Source organism: Battus philenor, unplaced genomic scaffold (assembly GCF_028537555.1).
Source record: "Battus philenor isolate CCGP_79_NKW_IND1 unplaced genomic scaffold, ilBatPhil1.0.hap1 SCAF_3, whole genome shotgun sequence".
Classification (NCBI taxonomy): Eukaryota; Metazoa; Arthropoda; class Insecta; order Lepidoptera; family Papilionidae; genus Battus; species Battus philenor.
The window spans coordinates 15,661,738-15,679,388 of record NW_027181693.1 but is presented as its reverse complement, the minus strand read 5'-3'; the positions used below and the strand labels follow the sequence as shown (position 1 = coordinate 15,679,388).

Here is a 17,651-nt window from a genome sequence, read left to right as displayed (position 1 = left end):
GGAATGCAAGATATTGTGAAAAATACGAGTGACATAAGACTGTGATTAAAAAGTAAGGTGAATTTGTTGATAAAATGTAAATTCTTTATTTATTTGAAAGCGATACAAGGCGCTTTTGCTAAAGCTAACTCCTCGAAACAATCAGAATAGTCTTTTTTCGGGACAGCCTTCAAGATCTACAATTTTGTATTTATCTCCTAAATCGTGTCAAAACGGCGTCAGCGCATTGGCCTTTTGAGTTTGCTAAATAGCCAGAAGTCGCACGGAGCCAAATGACGCGAAAACGGTGGTTTCCGCACGATATGAGTTGAATTTTTGGCAAAAAAATCGCGAAGAAGCGAACAAAAAAATTAAGGGATTATGGCACCGATCAAAATTTGCCTCGTTTAACCCTTAAATGCATAATAATGTAAAACTACAACTTAAACGTTAAATGAGAGAGTAAATGCATAGTGTTGTATATATGCAATATAAGGTTTTTTTAAAAAGTAAGTTTAAAAAATATTATATACATTATTTTTGTCCTGCATTTTAGTGTACTTATCTGCAAGATAATTTTTTTAAAGTATAAATAAAAGTCATGCATTAAGGGTTAACCCTCAAAATTTATTACCCTTCAAAATGCTTGGATTGAGTCAAATGAACTAACTTTTGACACATAGACCCTTTTGTAGGCAGTCGTACCAACCTATGTTATTTTTCGATCACAGTAATATATTTGTTTAAGTAATTTTCTGTAATTAATCATTAATTGTCCTGTCATCTTATTCAGGCTTAACATTGATGCGTGGACAGTTTCAGTTATTTCTATTAGATCTCTGTAAAGCAAGCAACCGAGTCTAACTAAATAAACAGATTGTACGCCGTTTATTTTATTATTATTTACAGATCCATTAATTCTTATTTTACTGTTTTATTTTTTATTAATGTTTACACAAATAGCCTGATAATTATGGCCGGGGATGTTTACACGTACAATAGATAAGCAAATTTAAATACCCGCGTATACACACACGTACAATATTATATCATATACAAAATTAATGTAATATCATTGTTTTGTTGTTGGCGTGTCTATTTAAAGCAGTGATTCACAAAGTGGTCTATATCGACCTCTAGGTGTCTATGACAACCTGCAAGGGGTCTACGTCAGCGAAAAAAAATTTGGGGGTCCATAAAATGAAAATGGGGGTCCACGATAGTGGATTTCAACACATACACTGATAGTACCTATTTACTTACATCATACTATCTTATAATATCAAAACATTTACATTATTTATAAAAGTACCTATGAAGAAAAAAAGAAACAGACTGGACATCATTAGCCGAGGAGATTTATGATTAACCCTTACAAAATTGACGCCAAATGTTGATAATTTATTATTAAAGCATCAGGTTCATCCTACACACAAAAAATATTGACTTATTGCTTATGTTATTTTATTTATAGTTTTTTTATGTTTATTTAATGTTACGTATATTTTACATAACAAATACAAAATTTTATTTTGAGTAGTTTTAATTTAAATTCAATTAATAAATGTATAAATTAACATGTGTTTTTACTTCAAGTTTTTAACACTAAACTTCACTATAGTTAGAAATTTACAGAAAATCAATGTCAGGTAAGTAAGGGGTCTACCCAACACAGAAAAACATGGCAAGGGGTCTAGGACACAAAAAAGTTTGGGGAACTCTGATTTAAAATAAATAAAGAAACAGAGCATTGAGCAATAGTAGCTCAGCGGTAGATGCCCAGTCATCTGGGTGCTTGCGGTCGTAGGTTCAATTCCCATAATCTTGCGTAATATACACCTTATGCATTAATTATATAGGATTGACACTGCTCACAAACAAGTATCTAATATATCTTGGCAGCAGCGTACTCTGAGTACCATAATACCACACTGCGATCGCCTGAGGCCTAACTACGTCTTCCAGTTTGCGTCTATGGATTGAAACGACGAAATAAATACCTTAAAGGACTACCTACTAGAAAAATATGTTGATGCTGAAAGATCATAAGGATTTATCCTACTTACATTAAACATTTCTGCTCAAGACTTTTAAACTAAAACCCTTAGGCAGTTGTAAGACAAATACTTTTATATTCGTAACACACACTTAGGTAACGCCGGGTGAGCATGTTAAATAATAACAAGTAATAATAAATAAAAAAAACTTGTCAATGAGGTAGTATAATAATAACTGTCGTTTTAGAAAGAGGTGTAAGGCTACTAAAAAAAATAAAACGAGTGCAATGCACCTATTCAAATTACAAGTGTTGACTAAAGCCGTAAAACTGCAGGGCGGAAGTAGGGTAGACGATAGAGTAAGCTTTCATCCATATAGTATCATCAACCAGCAACCCTTTGGAGTGTACAAGGCTCTGCCGATTGGATGAAAACAAACATTATTAAGAATTCACGAATAAAAATTGGCAGACACCCCCATCGAAGCGAGTTTAAAAGCAAATATCTTACAACTCATGGCACTTTTCTTTGTCCAACTACTAGTATAGAGAATAAGAAAGTTTTATTAATTTCCTTGTAATATTTTTAATTTTAAAACAAACTTAAATAGGTACTATCCGAAAAAAAAAAACCGAGTGAACTTTGATATAAACCACGTACGTGAAATTCCATAACGACATGTTATTATTGCTCGATTGTCTTCAGAATAAACTTCTAGAAGTTTTCACGTATTTAATAAAAAAAAAAATTGCCAATTGTTTTGATAAGCGCAAAACAAGAGTACTGCTCGACCAATTTCGCTAACGTCTTTTATATATTTTTGTAACACACGGAGAAGTGTTCTTGTAATAATAAAAACCGTAGATTGAAATGTAATATTGCTCGGGAAATAAAAATTCACATGGCTCTAATACTGTATTGATGATATTAAATTTGTGAAAGTGATCACTAAAAACGCTAGTGCGTTTATTATGGGCTGTTTTTAAAGGACGAGTTTAGAACCCTCTTACCTTAAAAATATGCTCTCTTCTCTTACATAAGTGATCAAAAGTGGCAAATAGTATAAACATATAATAGTATATAGAATACTACAGTGACAAGTAAAGATGAATACTTGTTCTTATCACTATATATGTATGTATTAGTTGGTTGCGTGTTCATATCACGTCGGGGTCATCAATATGCAAGATATGAATTACCTCCCGAGCACGTTGGCGAGGAAGACAGCCAAGAGATCGAAGGTGTGTTCACATATATAATAATTATTTAAAATTTACACAAACCTAATATAAAAATATTTGGCTGTAGTGGATAGAAATACGGGGCGTGACCTCTATAATATATATTATATTTAACTATATAGGTTTTTGAATTACAGCATGTAATTATTTTCAATTTGTCAATAGAATCCCAAGGCTTATGCCTCCGCCAAAGATAAACACGAAGACCTGTCTTGCGGTGTCCACGTCCAGTTACTTCCCGCGATCTATGTGGTCAGTTAATCTAGTGGGGGGGGGGGCCTTACCCACGTCGCGTCTACCTTACCGCGACAACTGCCAACTGTACTTATTAAAAAGTAACATGAACATAATTTTAATATTTATGGCTGTAATTTCCAAACCTTCTATCCAAAATAGAATAACTTAAGGAAAGAGAAATGTTAATAATTAAATTTTCAAAAAAAGTGGAAGGATCGTACGTGAATGCATGAGAATGATAGAAAATATGAAATATGAAATAAGAAAGGAAGAGATAATTTGTGAAGGATAAAAAAGAGAGGATGAGAATTGGAAAGTTTATATATCTGTCCCAAAAATTAGGTAAGAGAACGAGAGGCCTCCGTTAACGGGTATCATAAAAAAGGCCTTCATGTCACTTGATGACCGTTCACCCCTTTCTTAGTTGGTAACCAAGTCCATCGAATGTTTGTCTAAAGGATATTTGTAAAAGAAGAAGTACATTTGCAATCAAACCGCCGCATGTACTTCTCTTAAAAATATTAAATAAATAATAACAGCATTTTTATTTTCTACGCATTTAATTAAATTGAAATATATTAAAAACGGTGCGTTTGTTTTAAAACTGGCAGACGTACGAATGGTTGTTTTATTAAGTAAACACGGGAGCACGGTCGGGGAGCTCACAACTTTTTAATAAACCTCGCAGAGCTCCATTCCGCTTTGAAAGCTGCCCCCGGGAGCGACGCATCGCGTAACGAGTTATATAAATTAAGTTAATCAGTTTATGAAAAGATTTTATACAGATATTAAACCTCATATAATGTTGAAGCTGATTTTACAAAGACTAATAAATAGACGGAACAGGATGCTACATAGAGCATACTTTATAATATCACAGGTCCGCACACTTTTTCAAAAATAAATCAGAATTTAAATTCTATTAATCTTATATTTATTTTATTCAAATCAATACCGTCACAATAAATTTACAACTTGTATATATAGCGTAGAATTTAACCAGGAAAAAGATTTAAAAAAATGAAAAATACGACCAAAGAGATAAAGAATCAAAAGTTGATTAGAAACATTACAAAGGATGATTGCTTTTAGACGATTTAAAAGGATTAATGAACACATTAAAGAGCAAAAAAAAAAAAAACTTTAAAGCTTTCTCACATATAACAAATCACCATATATAAAGCGTATGAATCTTTAAAAATTACTGTTGATTAATTTTAAAAGGACATTATAATTTGGTTTTAACGAAACACAAATTTCAAATTCTCCCACCAATACTACATTTAGAATTGCGTTTCAGAAATGAGCTTTATTTTCTCAATTGACATGTCTAAATTCTTCAGCAGGATGGATATATCGCTGTTACACCACTCGCTCCTAACTTAGCCGGATACAAATTCACTATGAAATCATTGCTAGTTGTTTCGTTGTCGCTCATTTGTCAACAAAAAGCTTTAAATCTTTTTTATATATGACACATTAATTTTTTTTTTTTATTTAAAAACGATTGTGCCAGTGCAGTCTGCCAGTCAGATCGTGTACTGTTTTTCTAATATGCAATAATCCTAATTGTGAAAATGCAATTTTTTGTAAAAACTGTATTATGGTTACGTTACACACACAAACATATATATATATATATATATATATATATATATGTATATATATATATCAGGGACCGGAAGGTTTTTGGTCAAGTGTAATGCACAATATATTCGCCTTCGTTATCAACAACCTTTTACCATCTAGTATACAAATTTGCAATGTCCGAGCTTTAAAGATCAATCGATTACTCTGTAAAATATATCCACAGAAACGACATTAATTTCTGATCCCCTTAATATATATATATATATATATATATATATATATATATATATATATATATGTGTGTGTGTGTGTGTATACATGAATATTGTTTACATTTGTAACCCATATTGTTATTATTTTAACCCTTAATAGCCTAGAGTTTAAATTTTGATACAAATCTTTTAAACGGAATGTTCACATTACTACTAGTTTTTTTTATAGGTTGGCTGTACGAATTTTATTGTTGTATAATATTCTTTCCAACGAAATTACAAAAAAATTTTTTTTCCTTTCATCTAGACCCTCAAGCAAACACAGTAATATTAAAAAAACTCACTTTCGTAAATCAGGCTATTAAGGGTTAAATAACTAATAATTTAGTGGATCTAAATTGGTGGCCTTGATATAAATTTTATTTTATTTTTTCTAGAGTAAATCGGTTTTCTTAGCGCACTGTTCATGAGCAATTTTATAAATTCATTTAAACCCTTGATATAAGAATACAGCCATACGTCGCAGACCACGGGCACCAACTACGCTCTCATTGCATTTATATAAACATGAAACCCCTATTTCCCTTGGTCACGCCATAACTCGGGAACGACTACCTATTTCATTTACCTTTTTTATGTCTCCCTATATATTGGATAGGGTCTTATGGAAGAAAATATACAACTTCCATTGCGTTTTACTTTTAATCTATTACTGTGTCTTCAATTGATATTGTTTTTAAATTGGTTTTTATACAGTTTAGAAATTACCTAACCTTTTAAAATTATTATTTTCTTATTGTTTTTAGGTACATCTTTTTACATCATGCATTTAAAGTAACATATTTTTATAAAGGTTTAAACGTGTTATTCGTAGCAAAGACGACTGTCAGGTCAGCTTGTACAAATATCTAATAATTATAGATGCTTCACAGTATAGTCATAACTACTAGAAGAAATAACTTAAATCCACTGGACATAGCCAATGCCAGACACACGAAAATATATATTGTATTTCTAACACTACAAGATTTAAATTTTAACTTTTTACGACGGTTGACAAAGATTGACATAAAATGACAGCTTTGTACGGGTTGGAATTAATGTCTACACATTAAATTTATTTATAACAGGTGGCGCAAAAGTAATGTCATAATGTGAAGGCGCCTTAAATTTTTACAAATCGAGTCAAATATCACTGTGGTTTGACATTTGTGATGTAGATATATAAGGAATTAGTTGTCAAAAAGCATTGGCGTATGCAAAAGTAGTATCACATTATGACATTACTTTTGCATCTCTGTGGTGGAATGGCTGACTCAAGACCTTATAGGCTTTCTGTATCATTATCAATTTAATATTTAGTTTGTATGAAAAGATTAGTTTTTATTTTCACTCACGAAATTTTTCAATTCTTTTCCTTGTAACATTCTCATGCCTTTAAACATTAAAAGGAATAATTTGTAGAATTATTCAAGTATTTCATGTAAGGCCATAACACACATTTCACGTTTCATTTTTATACAGGTAAAATGGTTATCTGTATAATAGCTATAAACGTTATTTATAGCACATTTGTCAGCGCAAAACTTTTAAGCTTTTTACACATATTTTCAATTATTCTAAATTAAGCAATCGCTCTTAAGTTATATTTACATTGTTATTGTAGCATGTGACATGCCAATTACTTCTGGCATTGCTAAGGCTGCAGGAAGTAATAGACAACAATTAATTTTCGCCTATTTCCTATCAACCTGTATATTCGCTCGGAAATATGTTATATTACTATTTTTTCTTTCTATTTAAATGCTTTCGGCATTACAGTCTGCATAGACATATAGTAAATAATGTTTATTTTAATTTATCGTAATTCGAAATTTAAAAGCAGTCTTTATTACTGTATTATTTCCAAATACATTGTTTTATAGGATAAGGTGTACCATACATATATCCCTTTAAAGCTTTTCCACCTATAACCAATTATATATATATCTAATATATAAAATTCTCGTATCACGGTGTTCGAACTTGATCTCCTCTGAAACGGCTTGACTGATTTTTACCAAATTTAATATGCGTATTCAGTAGGTCTGAGAATCGGCTACTATCTATTTTCTATACCCCTAAGTGATAAAGGTTGTTCACTTAAAAAAAAAAAAAAAATTTTAACCAAATTTTTTTTTTATGATACAGCATACAAGAATACATACAACCATAAATTATCACCCCTCTACGATCAACCCTTATTTTTTATTTGTAAATTAAAATATCAATTTTTTTTTTGCAAAACAACGTTTGCGGGATCAGCTAGTATATATATATACATATATATGTGTGTGTAGGTATATTTTTTACAGACGTATACGATCGATGTACACTGAAATACGTCAATTTGTCCTCCGGGAGTAATTGAGTTCCGTTCGTCCGGGATCCCTTTTCAGAGGGTGCGACGATAGCGGAGAGGGCTGGGAAGAGGGCGACATAAATGAACGTAGATCGAAGGCTCTACGTATGTCAGCATTGCGAGGAGTTTTTTTTCTTTAGGTTGTGTTGGCAAATAGTTCTTTTGATATAGCATGGGTGTAATGCACCAGGGAATAAAGGAAATATAGATATATTGGGGGACCGTAAAGTAATGTCGCTTTCTTAAGTTGAATTCACGCGACTACATTTTTAACAAGTTTTTATTTCTAATCAACAATATATTCACCTTCGTTATCAACAACCTTTTGCCATCTATTATACAAATTCTCAATACCAGAGCGGTAAAGATCAATCGGTTTTTCTGTAAAATATGTCGACAGAAATAACATTACTTTCCGGTGCCCTTAATATTTCCTGTCTATATATAAATATTGATCAAAATAGGAGGGGGCCCTTTTTGGTGCTTGTTGTATTCGATCATAAAAAAGAAAAATAAGCCAAGCGGCAGAGGACTGAGATTTGCGATCGTATGTCGCGTTCGTACTTTGTGCATTATTCATAGAGGATTGCCAATGCTCATAAATATGTTTCGAGAGGATGGAAAGCAGCGTCCTATGCGTACTATAATTGCACACTTTGATCGCCAATTCATCTGCCAAGCGTTGCGATTATGAAATATGCTCCAATAGATATCTATTTATTTATTAAATATTCTTTATTGTACACGATAACATATATAATATACAGATACAATAATATACAGAAAAGTTTAGAATCTTTGGAGGAAGATGCAGATGGAGAAAGATATCTTTGAAAGATGGGGGGAGGGGAGGCTATGTCTTGCAGTGCGATATTTATTTTTATTACATCGTATAGTCCTCTATGATTTGCAAATCATGTTGACAAATTTTTTAAAAAATATTTAGATAAACACTACATCGATTATATTTACATAAACACCGAATCGCAGCTGGCTGGCTAAAGTGGCAGGAAAGTAACTGATGTTACCTATGATCGAAGGATACCAGCGAAGCTTAAAGACCTGATAAGACCTGTTTTGACTTATGGGAATGAAACTTGGGCTATGACAGCCATATCCGTACAGTTCAAGTCACCGAAATAAAGATGCTTCGGTGGATGTGCGGAGTAACGAGGTACCTCGGGTACCAGGAGGTAGCCTCGGGGTACGTGACATCGCCGATAAGCTACAAGAGAATCGGCTTAGATGGTACGGACGCGTAAAGAGGAGATCCCCTGAATACATCGGTAATGTCGCTATGGGTCTAAACATTTCTGGGTCCAGAAGAAGAAGAAGACCGAAAACAAGGTGTGCAGATACCATAGCGAAAGACATGACTGCCTGCAAAGTTTCCGCGAACGACGTGTCCAATCGCGCGACGTGGAGAAAGAAGATAAGGAAAGCAGACTCAATGATCAGATGGAATTAATAATGCTCAGGAGAGAGAGAGAGATTTAGATAAACACTACATAGGTATAACACATTTACTGTCAATTAATGTATAGTACACCCCATCCAAAAAATCAATGGTTTCATAGATAATAAATAACGTAATGATAATATAGTTAAAAAAAAAGTTTTCAAAATTCGAATTACTGCTTTGTACCGCCAGAAGTTATTCTGATATGTTCCAATTTTAAAATTAATTAATGCAACATATTTCAGAGCGATTACTTGTTATACGTGATTGTAAATCATTCACCACTTTCAACCTTCACCTCCTAATAGCAGACACCTATTATTTTAGATAAAAAAATTTTTCATTAATCTTTTTATTTTACAATTTGTCTTATTTTTATCTGTTTTCATTACTTTATATTTCTAATAGATCCGTTCCTTGTTCTTATTTATATTTATTGTAGGCTTTTATAAAGACTTCAACTTTTCTATATCTTACTTTACTTAAGTGTTTGTTAGCTATTCATAACTTGGAAACTTTAAGCGCTTTTTAATCGTGAATAAAAATTAAAAGCCTATTCTATTTCGCACTAGATTTTAATTCAAATAGATTGCATTTGGCAAACTGTTATTTGCATGACTACCCATTCAATTTTATCTTTTGTCTTCATCCAAAGTTCTTTATCAATTTATTATAGACTTTATATTAAAATAGCACACAGACAAAACCACGGTAAACTTCTAGTATGCGCCATGCTAATTCAAACCTACATAATCTGTTTATAAACTTTTCTTTGAACCGGAGCGGAATTCTTGCGAAAGACAAGCTCGAAAATTGGAAATTAGGCAATGTGGCGTTCGTCACGCGAAAGGTTGAACGTACGACGACCTCCATTCCTATAAAGAGCCGTGACGAAGTTGCGAAAAATTATATTACAGGCCCCGGGTTCGGATAACGCCGTTTAGTAGACCAAAACTCTTTGCACACGCACAGGTAAATAATTTTGTTAGTTTTATGTTCCTATTGGAACATGAACCTACTCACGGAATTATAACAATAACATTCAACATTGGAACTTTTAACAAAACACTTTACGATCTTCAACTTTGCTTCGCAAGGTAGTAGTGGAGTAGCAGAAAGAAACTACACAATAAATAGATTTTTAATAAAGTTCAACACAGATTTATATATATACACTTTATCAGACATAGCCTAAATGAAAACAGAATGATCAAGTAACATCCTTCAAGGATTTTTGTCATTTAAATATTCACTTATTGGATAGTAAGCTTTTTCCGTCAATTTACTTTTAATATGCGTACCGCTAAGAAATCCGTATTATATAATACGGATTTCTTTGCGGTCCTAGTTTTAACACAGTAGTAAAGCAATTCATTCCCAAGTCCCTATTAATACTCAATAAATCTTCACTTTAACCTCTTGAATTTATTACAAATAAATTTATGTCTTCCCAATAAAAACTGCTTCAATATATACTAATCGGTGTAACATAACTCCTGAAGATGCCCCGTGGAGGGGTGAAACGCGTGTTGAGTGATTTGGCGGTGCCAGTTGTGTGATTCGCATTGTTTGCCGCGTGCGCATTTATCAGCGGACTGGCGGGCGGTGCACTTTGTTGCACGACTACTACTACATGTGCGGAAGTGGCTAAATATTGGTCCTTTTCTTACTCAATATATGAAGCTACGGCCACCAATGAAAATCTATACGCAAAATGTAAACATTATCCAACCCACAAATTTGAAAAAAATAATGACCCATAACAGAAGAAATCTTCCTAAAAATCTGAATCACATGATCATATATACAGGACGATTGGTTATGGACATTTTCAAAATTCGGAACATTAAAATTATTTTTTTGATGTCTTTCTCTGCAGACTGTACTACCAGAAGTGATTACCCTTTCGTATTTAAAAAAGAATGTATGATATTTCAAAATGATCTCTTTATACAGGGTGTTTGAATTGGAAACACGTGTAAAAGCACATAACACATATTTGACTACACTGAACAGTGCCAACTCGACGTTAAGCGTTTCGAGTATACAAACTAAAATCCACTTTCAAGTGGTTTCAAAGAATTGTTTATTATAAATCAAATAAACCATAATAGGCAATACTGTACTTAAACATGTTTTAAATAAGTCGCCAGACTCCAAACAAGATTGCTTATTAAACTTTTTCTTTATCGTCGGAGTGGATTGGATCAGTATGGTGAGTTTGTATTGCCGACTTAGAAAGTGAAACGGGAAATATTTCCAATCATTCTTCGCTTCTCAATTACGCGGTTAAGACATTGTCTATAACTTCGACGCTTTGTGGTTTCACTACACTAGAATGCGAAGACAGGCTTTAGATAATATACGGTGTTAAAAGAAAAGTTAGTTTAAAACTGACCAATTAAAATAATAGTTTAACCACTTGCCATGACATTTAGTTAGACCAGTGATTCCCAAAGTGGTCTATATCGACCCTTAGGGGTCTATGAAATGAAAATGGGGGTCCACAGACTGGACATCATTAGCCGAGGAGATTTAAGATTAACCCTTACAAGGTTGACGCCTAATTAAAGCATCAGTTCATCTTTCTCACTAAAAATATTTGCTTACTGCTTATGTTATTTTATTTATAGTTTATTTTATATTTATTTAATGTTACATATATTGTACATAACAGTTACAAAATTTTATTTTGAGTAGTTTTAATTTAAATTCAATTAATTAATGTATAAATTAACATGTGTTTTTACTTTAAGTTTTTAACACTAAACTTCACTACAGTTATTACAGGAAATCAATATCAGGTAAGTAGGGGGTCTACCCAACACGGAAAAACATGGCAAGGGGTCTACGACACAAAAAACTTTGGAGAACTCTGAGTTAGACGAAACTCGGGCCCAAATATTAAGCTTCAACGCATAGTAAACATATCAGACTGATGCGCGAGAAAGGTCACAATACGAGCCGAAATGTAAATAGACACTTTTGCACGAAATTACTGCTGTGAAAATAAACTCAAACGTAAAAAACACGACCTCTGATCATTATGTTTACGTTTGGGCCGACGATTCACGAGCTTGGCTCATCATATTCATGCTTGGGCAAAATATCACGAGTCAGATTTGTTAGAGCACTGCAAGAGATTAAAATTTGAAAATAGAACAACTAGAACGTAAGAAAAGGACAAATATTTAGCCACTTCCGCACATGCAGTGGTAGTCGTGCAACAAAGTGCACCGCCCGCCTGCCCGCTGATAAATGCGAATGCGGCAAACAATGCGAATCACACAACCGCCACCGCCAAATTACTCAACACGTGTTTCACCCCTCCACGGGGCATCTTCAGGAGTTATGTTACACGTTGTTGTGTCTCTGTGTTCGGCACTAATCGGTTATGTTACTCCTTCGGTGTAGGATGGACTTCCGCAAGGTAACGCCTGATTCCTTTAAATATTCAACTAGAACGTTTTCACGAAATGGCGGAAAATTTAAAGTTAACTTTCATCGTTATTTCGGATTTAATAATTGTTGGTACGTGTTTTTAAAGATATTCTTTTCAGTCTCCGTGTGCTAGTTAACAAATAACTGTTAACACACAAGTCGCAGATGAAAGGCTACAGTCAGTGTGTTACCGGTGATGAGTTACGGCACAGAAACGAGGTCTGTCATGAGGCTCAGATCATTGTCAAGTCGCAGATCGTTCTCCCGTCTGGCGCGATGCACCGCACACGCGTCACACAAATACTCAAGATACCGGCGGCCGAATACAAGGGAAGGCGGTCAGAGTCCCAACCGCCGAGTAGTCCTCGCTTAGCAAACTTACACTACTCTAGTCAGAACACCATACACTTATAGTCCCTCTTCATGTAAACATCTTCGTTGTAACTGGAGTACGTGTATTTAATGGAATCAGGCGTTACCTCGCGGAAGTCCATCCTAAGTAAGAAAAGTACTAATATTTAGCCACCTCCGCACATGCAGTAGTAGTCATGCAATAAAATGCACCGCCCGCCAACCCGCTGATAAATGCGTATGCGAAATTACTCAACACGCGTGTCACCCCTCCACGGGGCATCTTCAGGAGTTATGTTACACCGATTAGTGCCAAACACAGAGTGAGCTCAGTCCGTCGCCGCTTGTTATTTATATGCCACCTCCTCCATGGAGTACGTTTCACCCAGCGTAAATTTTTTGCGCGATTGGTGATGAAGCTGCATAAATCCAAAGCCGGCTACCAGCATAAGTTCTTTCAAGCAACATAGTAGTCGATCATAGACAGGCTAGCAATCGTTAAACTAGCTGTAGAGAGGGGCTATGAGGAGATCCATGGACGAACGAAAATAACAGACAGCCCAGTGGATTACCAAGAGGTACTAGACAGGTCATATCTCTCACAGAACTGCTGGCCGGTGAGATCAGGAGAGAAGACCACGGACCAGGAAGTACAGCGAAGGTCGTCGGAAGACACTGGACGAAGGTCACTTTCAACCAATCCTAAATCTAGTAGTAAACATTCTTTGGCTGGAATGATAAAAATAGTAAAACCGCTGAAAATCTCTGCAGAAAAGACGAACGCGATTTTAGTCAATTTTACAAGACAATACCTAATTAACTAAAATATAGTGCCGACATCTGGCAAATAACCCCGCGATTTTAGATCGCATTCCATAATGTTATGTAACTCACTATGTTCTTTGAAAAATGGTATTTAAAATAGACTCGTAAATTATCGATTGTCTCCGGTGGTAAACAATTATAAACTGAGTCGTCGTGTAATTGAATGGAAAAAGCGAAGTCATCACCTAACCGGAAACAAGACAAAAAATATAAACTTTGTTATTGGATCTTTTTAATAATTTAGGTCTCTAATAAATAAGCGACAAGACGGTGAAATAGACCACTATCAAGCCGTCTGTCCGAATATGTCATATGCCTCTTGTCTATCGCGTCCATCCTCGACGTTGTCCATCGCCTACGGAGGTATTAGTGGCAAAACGAGAGCGATAGACAAACGCAAACCCATCTGTTCGGAAATATCTCATGTGCATTATGTCAATAGCGCTCCTCCCCGCCGTTGTTCGTCGCCTACGGAGGTATTAGAGGGGCAAGACGGGAGAGGTAAACAAAAACTAAGCCATCTGTTCTTAATTATCTCATGTGCGTCTTGCCAATTGCGCTATTTCTCGTCTCACTGTGCACAGACCTCAGACATTGACTATGTCTGCGTAAATTCTAGTCACCGCCGAAGGTATATGAGCGATAAGAGGAGGGAGATAGATATCTGTTTTCAAATATCCCATGTGCAACTTTTCCATGTCTTCTCTGGTCTCACAGCAACATTCTACAGGCGGTGACTACAATATACGCCAAAATTTTGGTCACACCACTTGATGTATGTGAGCAGCAGGGTCTTCCGTTACTTTCAGCGTTACGAATTTCCAAAATGGCAGTCACGTTGGCCTGTCAACAGCAACCGATCAAGTTTATATTCAGACCTCTTGGACGCCTACGTTACATTCATGCAGTGGTAGTCGTGCAACAAATGCACCGCCCACCAGCCCGCCGATTCGTGCCAATTTGGCTCGAATCGGTGTAACATAACTCCTGAAGATGCCCCGTGGAGGGGTGAAACACGTGTTGAGTGATTTGGCGGTGGCGGTTGTGTGATTCGCATTGTTTGCCGCATGCGCATTTATCGGCGGGCTGGCGGGCGGTGCCTTTGTTGCACGACTACCACTGCATGTGCGGAAGTGGCTAAATATTGGTCCTTTTCTTACTTATGATGGACTTCCGCGAGGTAATGCCTGATTCCATTAAATGCCTATGTTACAGATATTGGCCATTGCTCCTGGTCGTTTCAACAACCTTAGAGCTATTTAAAAATTCAAAGCCTTCTAAAGTCCATAACGTTCGAACTAAGTTCTAATACGTGACCTTATTTAAAGTATGCCGTGATCAGTATCCAGCCGCCTCCTGTACGCGAAAAATACAAATTATATCTAATCCAAAGTTATATTTATTCAACAAAAGCACGTTTTACCGAGACGGCAAAGAACTGCTGCTTTTACGTGAAGTGTTTACGTCTTAAGAACGGGTTCCTTGATGAATAGTCTAACACAGTTCCACGTTCCTGCTTTTATATCCTTCAAGGAGTAAATCTTAAGAAAGTAGGTCTCGTGTATTCTTGATGAGATGCTCATGTGCATCTTTATCCGAGAAAATTATACTTGCGACCATAAGCGAGGATACGCGTCTCATTTATCTTGTCATAATATATTTGGTGTATATAAGTTCCCTAAGATATATTGGACCTTTCAATAAATCTTATCATAACATACAAGAGTTGTTATTACATCTAAATGTGTGAAATTTGGTTTGTTGACACATTTAGATGATTGATATTATAATGTACATATGAAAAATTGTTAAATTTAATTTAAAAAGAACGAATGTAGAGTTTTTGGACGGCTCTTAGTAGATCAGCATTCCATGCCAGTGGTAGCTTACTACAGATTCAAAAATGCATGTAAATGCCTGCTTGAATAAAGATATTTTGAATTTGAATATAAAGGAGAATCCTTTAAATGAACGTCAAACCAGAATCGAGTGGTAGAACAGGTAACTAAACCGAAAATAACAAAAAAAAACTACAATACGATGTTTTGTCAGTGGCTAAAATTTTTTTTATGATGGTAATAAATCAAATTAAGAAAAAATACTAACAAAAATTGATAAATATAACAAAATTGATACAAAATTGTCGTACACTTTATAAAAGTATTTTTTTATTAGTTCTAATTTGTATCGCTGGGGTGTTGTTTTGCTTACATTGTTTTTCGCTACTGAGCGCAGACAGTTGGAAGGTTTGCCGCTATTTGATACGGATCTTTCTACCCATAATATAAAACTTAAAAAAAATGTAAAAAAAGTATATATTTTTTTCAATTTTTAAAATAAATTCCCAAGATTAGCCGCTCTATTACATCCCGTTTCTTAGCGTTGATTTATAAGTCTAGTGAATTTACATAAAAATTTATTTCGCATAGAAAATTTGTTTACATTAATACACAACGACGGACCAAAGATAGGCTCACGTGACTCATTATGTCCAACTCACTCATCTCCACGTGAGAAGACATCTCCCATTGTCCACAGATAAAATATGAAAAAAATATAGCATGCTAAATTGAATCGATTTACAATTAACAACCAATGCTAATTACAGTAACAATAGCAGTGGCACGGAACGCATGGCTATCGACATATCTGCATACGATATATGTGTTGCAAATCACCGCCTTCCGTATTTCTTTGTTTTTTTTTTTATTATATTCTTCCCCTCTATCTTAAATTTATGACAGCACTTCTATATAATTTTCAGTACTTTTACATTTGTTATTAGCGTTTTTTTCTGCCTTTCACTAGTTCTTTTACTATATCATTCATTTTATACATTCTCTTGTATACTCTTTTCTTTCATTCACAATCCTCACACACACACACACACACACTCTCTTCTTTCGCCGCATTGTTTTACTACTACAATTTCTAATTTTTTTCCTGTTTATTTTTTAACTCTTTTACTCAACCTTAAATTTTTTTTTATTTAGTTTTATTTTTATCTGTGACTTTATTATTTTATTTTACATCCGACTTCCGTATTATCCATGTAGTTTTATTGTATTCAGTACGGAAATTATAAATCTGAGAATGGCAATATGGATTAGGGATCTGGTAGTAGTCACAAGAACCGTAATGATAAAAACTAGCCAATATACACCAATGACTTAAAATGTAAAAAAAAAAATCCTAAATTTAAACACCCAAGATTTAAATTAGGAATAATAGTTTGTCTTAGTGAACACTATGCAGAAACGCAAGCACAAAAAACAATCGAAAATATTGAATAATTGTACAAACAAAGACACGGACGCTAATATTTGTGTAAAATAGAAAAAAAATACCGAAATTATCCTAATTGTTGCAAAAAGTCTTGTATGTAAGCCAATTTTTTTTTGGTTTTGGAACAGCAATCATTTTGTACGCGTATTTATTTTAAATAGGATGATTATATACACGTAGTATATTACACCCAATACAAGGTTCAATTGTTTCATAAATAATCAATAACGTAATAATAATATAAGTAAAAGTGTTGCCCAAATTCGGATAAATACATATTAAAATTAATTATTGTTATCTGTAACACGTCACTGCAGTTTGTACTGCCAGAAACTATAGCATTCGAATCGAAAAAAAAATAATGTAATGCGTTACTAGGACCGGAAAGTAATATCGCTTTGTTAAGTTAAACTCACACGACTGCATTATTAACAAGTATTTATATCTTATCAACAATATATTCACCTTCGTTATCAACAACCTTTTGCCATCTACTATACATTTCAACGCCAGGCTGGTACAAATCAATCGGTTATGTAAATATGTGGACAGAAACGACATTACTTTATGGTCACCCTAATATATTCGTTTGATCATTTTATGCAGGTTGATTAAAATTTTATGTAAAATGTT

General features: G+C 34.3%; 1 protein-coding gene across 3 annotated transcripts in view; it reads right to left on the bottom strand.

The window, feature by feature from the left end:
* Positions 1-17,651, bottom strand: part of Nrg (Neuroglian) — a 78,247-nt gene that overhangs the window by 56,438 nt on the left and 4,158 nt on the right. The gene's annotated exons all lie outside the window — the stretch shown is intronic.